The sequence below is a fragment of the Leptidea sinapis genome, chromosome 12 (genome assembly GCF_905404315.1).
Source record: "Leptidea sinapis chromosome 12, ilLepSina1.1, whole genome shotgun sequence".
In the NCBI taxonomy this organism is placed as follows: domain Eukaryota; kingdom Metazoa; phylum Arthropoda; class Insecta; order Lepidoptera; family Pieridae; genus Leptidea; species Leptidea sinapis.
In genome coordinates, this window is record NC_066276.1 from 7,270,038 (window position 1) to 7,279,588 (window position 9,551).

The following is a 9,551-nucleotide window of genomic DNA, read 5'->3' on the forward strand; positions in this document are numbered from 1 at the left end:
GATTTTTCTGAGAGACTTTTGAACGTAAAATAATTGTAATAGTTCTGAAGTGTTAAATTATTTATGTACTGTCATGTTTGTGTGCCTACGATAGCGCACTAAATGAATATTGTATTTAAACACATAATGCTAGAACTTTTAAACTAATAAATAAAGCAATTGGTGCGAAATTATATTAACCCTAACCATTCCAAAATATTCAAACATGCACAACGTTAATGTTCAAGGTGTCACTTCTGTTGGCACTCCCGGAGTTCAACCAGTTATTTTTTTTTTGATAGGATTATGTGTTTATTAGTCAATATGACTGTCAATTCGGTTTTAGGAATTGAAACCTATAAATACTAGATAGTATAGTAATAATTAGACGATGTTTATGGTAAAAATTAGTAATTGTAAAATATGTAGTTCGAATATAAACATATGTTTTAATAATGCATTTCATTTATTTGGCACAGTACCTTGTGCCTGTCTATATGCTTTTCGTACAGTGTATTGTGCTTATTCCACTGACTTCTACTATATACAACTGGACTGGCGGCTGTCAAAGTGATTTAGTACCTGTTTGATATTCGCCATATTGGCGTTGTTTGTGATGTAGCGAGAGTCTACGGTACTAAAACTAGTGATGACAACCTCAGCAAACATCGATAGATGGTTGGAAACTATTTACAAAAGAAATGTGTACTTTATTACATTGATTCTTACCCCCTTATTCATAATATTCTGCTAACTTAAAGCATTGCTAATACTCACTCTGTCTTCTTCTATTGACCTAAGTCAGAATGAGAAAAAACACTCCTTAGCGGCTGTTTTAAGTTAGCGGACCATTATGAATAAGAGGGTTAAAGTATAAATAACACGGATAACGAACGAAATTAATTCAAAATGCAAAAATACTTCTGAGTATTGTACGTTACTTCGCAGCCGTTGTTGGTCATGTAGCGAGAGTCTACGGTACTAAAACTAGTGATAACAACCTCAGTAAACATCGATAGATGGTGGGAAACAATTTACAAAAAAAAATGTGTACTTTATAACGACGATTCTTGAACACAGAAAACGAACGCAATTAATTCAAAATGCAATAATACTTCAGAATATTGTACGTTCCTTTGCAGCCATTTGTATTATTCGTCAATATTAGTTCTCTAGACGCTCGCGAGTGGCGCTTCAAATAGGCACAATAAATTTGCTGTCAAACATATGGAACAGTCTGTCTAGTGGTATTTATACAGGTCAGTGGTTTATTCACAGTTATCAAGACAGTGACAAAACAAACTTGGTCACCTCCAAACAGGGCAATCCAAAGTGGAGGAATTATCACGTAAGCTGCGACAACTTGGGAGACCGGTAGGCTCTGGTTACTGACCAGGGCCTTAAAAGATTACTTAAAAGATAATTATAAACAGCCTGCTACTATCTCAATTACATACATGTAAGACTTACCCACAAACAAAAGTATTCAATACAGTGACGGATCAAAAGAAAATACATATATTTGGAACGCAGCGATGTATTGGAATAGGCTCTCAGCTTACATACAGGTTGTCTACATCTCTCAATTATTCTATATCAGCTAATATCAAGCCTCATGCTCCGAGTGATGAAGTACTAAAACATTGCTACAAGTTAAATACAAACTCCTCGGATATCGTTATAATTTGCGTTGGAGAAAATGACCACTGTCCGACACAAATTTTGTCAGAACTTAATACTACTATAAATAGAATAAGTGCGCGGAGTGCCTGTAGTGGTATAGTAGTAGGTGCATCGCATAATAAATATCTATATTATAATCTTAATACAGAGATTAACCACTTGTGTTCTCGCTTTAAAAATTGTACCTTTATAAAATATAACAAAGGTAATTACAGTACACTGTGTGATAAATTACTGCATTGTATAAATTATATAAATTATGAGCGGACATTTCTTAATTGCAAAGAATTAAAAAAACATATAAATAGGTGCAGCAGGGTTAACAAAAATGTACAAAGCATAATTTCCATGAGTAGTTTACCCGTGAGTAATTTGAGTAACGCTAGCAACAACCGTATTGTAGACCGAATTCCGCCGCAAAAGCAAACAAGACCGAATTTAAATTGTTTTCGTTCCTAACAAGAAAAAAAAACTAAATTCATTTTCCGTATTTCATCAATATATAGCAAGTATATTAAGTAAAATAGAAATTTTTGAAATAACGTTGGAAGAATTGTGTAAAGCGCTGATTTATCGCAAAGTTTGTCAGAAACATTTTTAATTAAGGGTCAGGAACATTACCTTAATTTAAAAAACTATTATTTAGCTTCGAGTTTTAGTAGAAATAAACCAAGGGGGGGCGTGTGTATATTTCTTAAAAATGATTTATTGTTTAAAAACATAGCTCTCACCGATTACACATTAGAAAAAAAGTTTGAATGCTGTGGAGTAGAAGTAGTAGGATACTATATTATAGTTATTTGTATTTATCGGACTCCTGACTCTGATGTGAACTATTTCCTTACCCAATTAAATTTATTGTTACATAAAATCTGTGAAAAATATTATAAGAAAAAAATTATAGTAACAGGTGACTTTAATATTGATCTATTGAAACAAAGTAAACATTCGAATGAGTTTAGAGATTTAGCAAAAACGTATAATCTTACATTTCACATAGATGGTCCAACACGAGCTCAGTCCTGTTTAGATCAAATATTAAGTAATATAAATATTGTAAAAGCGCAGTTGCTACCTTTACACCTCTCAGACCATGACTAGGGGCTAATATACAAAAGAGACTACAGTGAAGAATATATTTTCAAATTTAAAAATTATCTCCAAAATTTAACATTTTTGGACATATTTCAGGAACCTAATTTAAATCTGGCATTTAAAAATTTTTGTGACACTTTCTGTCTTTTCTATAAGCTATGCTTTCCACTAATAAAAATTAAATTGAGAAATAACAGCAATAAGTGGATAACAAAGGGATTAAGAGTAAGTTGCAGTACTAAGCGAAATTTACGATACCGTTATTACCAAATGAAATCGGATATAAATAAATCTAATTATTTAAAATACTCCAAAATTTTGCGTAAAAATAAAAAGTAAAAATAAATGTAAATCAACTTGGAAAATTATAAAAAACCAGTTAAATTCTCAGAGTAGACGTACCGAAATTGATTCACTTACACTAGGTAATCAAACAATAATAGACCCTACCCAAATAGCTACATCTTTCAATGACTACTTCAATAATATTGGTATACTCAATGCAAATCAAAATCAATGCTGTCAAAATCCATTCAACATTAGTCAGAATCCCTCTTCTATGTACCTGAGACCCATGTCTGAACCGGAAGTATATACACAAATTATGTCTCTAAATAATACCACTGCAGAAGGATATGACGAGATATGTACAAAAGTAATAAAATAATGTCAAGCAGAATTGGTACCCGTGCTGACACATTTAATTAACATATCCTTTTCTTGTGGTTCTTTTCCTGAAGAACTTAAAATATTCATAATTAGCCCCCTATTCAAGAACGGAGATAAAAATAACATTGAAAATTACAGACCCATTACTCTCATACCTATCATATCAAAAATCTTTGAGAAATGTATGTGTTTACGGTTAAAGGAGTTCAGTAATAAATTTCATTTAATTAAAGATGAACAATTTGCCTTTTAGAAAAATAGATCTACTAATGATGCAATCTATTCTTTATCACACTCAATTGCTCAAAATATTGACACAAAAACATTGACTACAGTATTGTACTTTGATATGTCAAAAGCTTTTGATAGAGTGTCCCATGACTTATTATTAAAAAAATTAGAGGCATATGGAATACGGGGGCTTGTGTTAGATTGGTTCCGATCATATTTAAAAAATAGGAAACAAAGTGTAATTATTACTCGGACTAATAAAATTAGTGAGAAAGAAACATACAAATCTGAATATACATTTAACCAGTATGGTGTACCTCAAGGAAGTGTCCTGGGGCCAATTCTATTTTTGTTTTACATAAATGACATTATAGACGTTACAAATAATAAAATATTTCTATACGCGGATGATATTTCGATAATTTTTGAATCTGACATTAAAAACATTGATATTATGAAATTTAACAATGACATTATAAATAATATGGACAAAATAATTAAATGGCTTGGTATGAATAATCTTAAAATAAATCTAACTAAATCGAACTACATGACATTTTCAAATGTTCTACGTAATAATTTAAAAATAGAATATAATGACGTCATTATGGATGAAAAAAAGGAAACTTCATTTTTAGGTATTATTTTAGACAATGAACTTAAATGGACATCACACATAAATGAGGTCTGTGGTAGAGTAAATAAATTTGTTTATGCCCTAAGGCGCCTACGAAAAATTACAGATTTAGGTACCACACTGTCAGCTTACCATGCTCATATTGCATCTATCTTGAGATACGGTTTTATAATTTGGGGTAATGGCGTAAACATCCAAAAAGCATTTATTGCACAAAAAAAATGTATCAGTGCGATTTGTGGGGTAGGTCCGTACGAATCGTGTAGACCGCTGTTTATTAAACTGAAATTGTTAACCTTGCCGTGCCTATACATTTACGAAATAAGCATTTTTGTAAAGAGGCATAAATATCTTTTCACCACTGCCAAGGAAATGTATGACCGTGACCAACGATATCCAAATAGCTTGTTTACAAAAAAGCACCCAGGACTACTTTGTTTACTAAAAATTGTCATGCCATGTGTATTCAAATATTTAATAAACTTCCCAATACTATTAAAATGTTGAATATCGGTCCTTTTAAAACTCAATTATATCAATGGCTATTTAGTTACAATTTTTATGCTGTATCCGATTTTTTAAATTTGTGATTTTCTTTTTTTTTATAATCTTGTGTTTTACTTTGACTACATAATATGTATATGACATGTATATTTTGTGTAGATGCTAATGTAATGTAACAATGAAATATTATGTGCTGTAATCTTAGAATTTTATTATTATATAATGACATGGAGGTAATGTAATTTGCATGCCCTTTTTGGCTAATGTGTTGATTCGTATAGAATTATTTTGTTAACTTGTATACACACATTATGCAAATAAAGAATTATTATTATTATTACCGGTCATGCTCTACTAAATAAACACTTATTTACTTTAGGTGTTACAGATAGCTCTTGTAGACCATGGTTGCTCTATGGGGGCAAAAGAAACAGCCGCCATGTACGGATTTGGCGGAACACACGGCACAATAAATCGCAAAGTTGAGGGCCCTTCCAAAGGTCATGATCAACGTTGAGGGTCTGCTCTGTCAACCTAGGCGCATCGTAAGACGTTGAATTTCGAAATACGCCTTGCTAATAAGTATGCCTAATGTTAGCCGTTAGTAAAATTATTTTCGACTCGTGAAGGTTTTTGTAATGTTTTCCCAGATTTCCTTTGGTCGAATGCTGTTCATGTAAGTGCATAAATTACGTTTGAGTATTTTTGTTTTATCACTTTACATCGATTGATATTTAAATAATTAAAATAACGGAGCTGTAAATATTACTTTAATAGAGTGGTAATGAGTTTTTTGCGTCTTCTTCCAAGTCTTCCTAATCGTTTCCGAAATGGTGAAATTAATAAAATACAAAATACTTACTGACGATATGTGATCCCAGTGTCTTTCTTATTTCTAGTACCTAGTATTAATTTAACAAAGTTTTTCTACGCTACTCGGCCTTTTAGTTTCAATTATTGGCAAGTTTAATAGAACAAGTAGTACTTCAACGTCACATATTGTTCGAGACTGGCTCGAGTACACTTACTTGGGCGTAGTATTCGTTGCCGCACTTTGCGACTACGCCTGCGGTATCTAGTTGGAGCATAGCGGAGACCAATCCTTAATCTATGGGTAAAATGTATAACTAATGATATTAATAAGTGGCCACTTCTTTGACCTCAATGAATTAAAGAATTTCAGATTCTGTGATCTTATTTGAAACAATACTACTTAAATGGAAGATTACGAGAAAATAACACAACGACACGACAAAAGATTATTGTGTTCGCTCGCAGCAAGGAGAATATAAATCTGTTGCGAGTGATGTATGTATTGGGTGGTGATTGAGCAATTACTACTCATTGCTCTATGTTTTCAATAGTACCTATGCATTATGTATAAGATATTTGTTTATATTGTTAATAATAGTAATAAACACTGTGTTGATGCGATCAAGACCTTCACCAAATTCTGAGCGCCATTGCGATTACGCTTGTCACATTGTGGCATAAGATGTTTTGTCTCATTGGGCCAGTATTGTTGGCTATAGCGCCCTTTTAAACCTTTTTTTTTAATGAAAATAAGGGACAAGACGAGCAGGACGTTCATCTGATGATAATTGATACGCCCTGCCGTGCAGTGCCGCTCAGGATTCTTAAAAAAACCCCTAAAATTCTAAATGGCACTACAACTGCGCTCGTCACCTTGAGACATAATTTCACTAGCTACGGCGCCCTTCAGACCGAAACACAGTAATGCTTGCACATTACTGCTTCACGGCAGAAATAGGCGCCGTTGTGGTACCCATAATCTAGCCGGCATCCTGTGCAAAGGAGCCTCCCACTGGTAAACCTAAACACAAATAGTGCTTGTACATTACTGCCATTACTGCTTGGCACAGCTGTAGCATAGCTATGGTATTTATCTAACTGGCATCCTGTGCAAAGAAGCCTTCCATATTCAAATATTTTTATTCAAAATGTGATATCACTTATTGAAAGTCAAAAACTACCACCCATTCAAAAAAGTATGCCTCAGACCTAAGAAGAACGCAACAAACTCAGTGGGCTTCTTTTTTTAAATAATAAATATGGTTACAGAGTAAGATCGTACAATTAAACTTTTTAATTATTAGCCTGCGGGCCTACCATGAACTCTTATTGCGATTCAATTGACAACCTAAAATGAACTGCTTTCCTATTTCGTACCACGACGTGATTAGAGCTATCCAATTTAGGTTGACTTCAAATCAACTGATAAAAACGCAATGAAGTCAATTGAATGTCAAAAATGATATCAACTATTTAATAGGTTTTAACTAGGTAATATTTCAAGCTAAACTGGATAGCTTATGTGTCAAAGTGACCGTTTCGAAAAAAGTTCCTACTTCCTTAGAGGAAAGTGAATCGTGTTGTTAATAACTTTTAAAAATAGTGAAAACAAACAGAAAAGGAAAATTTTATTGATGAAAGATGAGGTAGAATACTTTATCGGACTTATTTGTAAAACAAAATACTGAAAATAAATACCAAAAATGAAAATACTACAGACGAGGCAGTAAGGGCCCGGCCCGGGCCTGTTCTCTTGCGAACAGGCCCGGGCCGACGAATTAAAAAAAATGTACTCTGTGGTCCTTTCAAATCAAACATCAATGGAGGTGCGTGCAAAGCAAACATTTAATTTGTAATTCATAGAACTATTATTATTTATATTAATATTATTTAATAAGTACAAAAAAAGGCTTACTGGTTTATAATTTGTCGCGCAATTTTAAAATGTTTTTTTAGTACTTTCTATGCAAAAAAACCGTTAAAATCATATCATTGTAGGTTTCGAAACGCAGCGCATATGGTTCGAGTAAGCGAGACTAACTTATGCAACGACTGTAGAGCGTCATCTTTTTCTCACCACAGACAAATTTATTTCGTTCATTCTTCTTAAGGGATCCAAACGCCATTCAGTAAAGGGCACATGGTACGAATTTTAGCGATTCAGTTTGGGTACCTAAATCGAACTGCATCGGAATCGCATCGCTTATTAAAAGTTGACGGTAGGCCCTCTGGTCACTGAATTCCCAATCTGTGGTATCATTAAGAAAGTCGTTTAAGGGATAAGTATCAAGGAAATAAGCAAGACGTATACCTGAACAAAATACATATTATGAATATTATAAATAACATTGAAGCGCCTGTTACATCATAATTACATAAGATTTTTTTTATTTAAATTGTCTTTATTCCTGGTGTTGGTAGCGACTAGTTTTGGACCATGCCGAGGTCCTTCATCAGGGTGAAATTTTGAATATTTTATTCGATAAATCTTGAATACAGGCGAAATCGCGGTCTTCCGTTCGTTTGCAATGAAAGGTCAACGCACTTGCCATGTTCGTTAATTGAACTTCAGTATATATCTGATCTTTATACGAGTAACAATAGACTGTTATGACTTGTAGTAATGACTTTTGAATACTTATTCATTTGTGAATGAGGCCCGAATATGGGAGAGAGATAAAAAAGCGTTCCGTAGATTGGTTAATGAAATGTCAAAAGCAATAAATGGATTTAATACCGGGCTCCCCATAATATACTACCCGAACTTTATTACCACTAACATTTTATATTATAGTCTGGCTAACGAAAGCTGAACCTAGCAAAAGGAGGCAAATTAAAAAAAAAACTTCACATGTTGAAATAAATATATTTTTAAGTGATGTCGCTAGGTGATGAATAAAATATATTTATATATTTTTTTGTGCAGAATTATGATAGCAAAGAATTTCTTTAATAGAAAACATCACAAAGTTGACTCCAAATCAAACGTTTTAACAGTCAGCATAAAAATACTTTCTCTAAAAGAAAATAGGCTCAAACTTATTTCAGTACATAACGCAGATTTCTAAAATAAGGATAACATTTATTAAAAAGAAACATTTAAGAAAATACTGCATTTAACCTGTACGTAAAATATAATAGTATTATACACCTTAGATAATTTATACTTCTAGATAGACCCACTTGCTGTTCGACAACCGATAAAAACAGGCCAGGAATATTAGCGTGCGTGACAAGCTAAGTCTTAAACTCGCGATTTGTATGACACTTTGTGTTAGTGTGCCTGATTTATTCAAAATAGAGGTTAGTTCTAAAGTCTATTTTTTTTCGACAATTTCCAACGCTGTCATAATCTATCTAGACGTTTAAATGATCTAAGTTATATATCAATAAAATTCGCCATTACTTATAAAATTTCAGATCAAGATTGGGTAAATATCTTCATTAATGTTCAAGAATTGTTGCAAGTGTTAGACACAATAGGTATTGTATGGAGCCAAAACAGTGATAATCATGGGTCACCTCAATTTATGATAATTAACAAATTAATTCAATTGTTCTTCACAATATTGCGTATATCGCGTGAACAAGCGGCCATCTTTGAATAGACGAAGATTGTGTTACACTAGCGTTATTGTACGAGAGCTATAAAAATAGGAAAATGGAAAATAGTTAGATCCAAGGGCCTCGAGGAATCGAGTGGAGCTAAAGAAGTAAAGAGTATAACTCCTTACAATTTTTGTTTTAAACTGTTGCAACATTCAACACAATATTTATTGCAATTCCAATTTTTTTTTTTATAGAATAGGAGGACAAACGAGCATACGAGTCACCTGGTGTTAAGCGATCACAGTAACATCCGTTTGTCTGGAACTGTAGACAGAGAGACCTTAGAATGTATAATTTAAATTGTCTTTGTTTCTATATACTATTATCATAT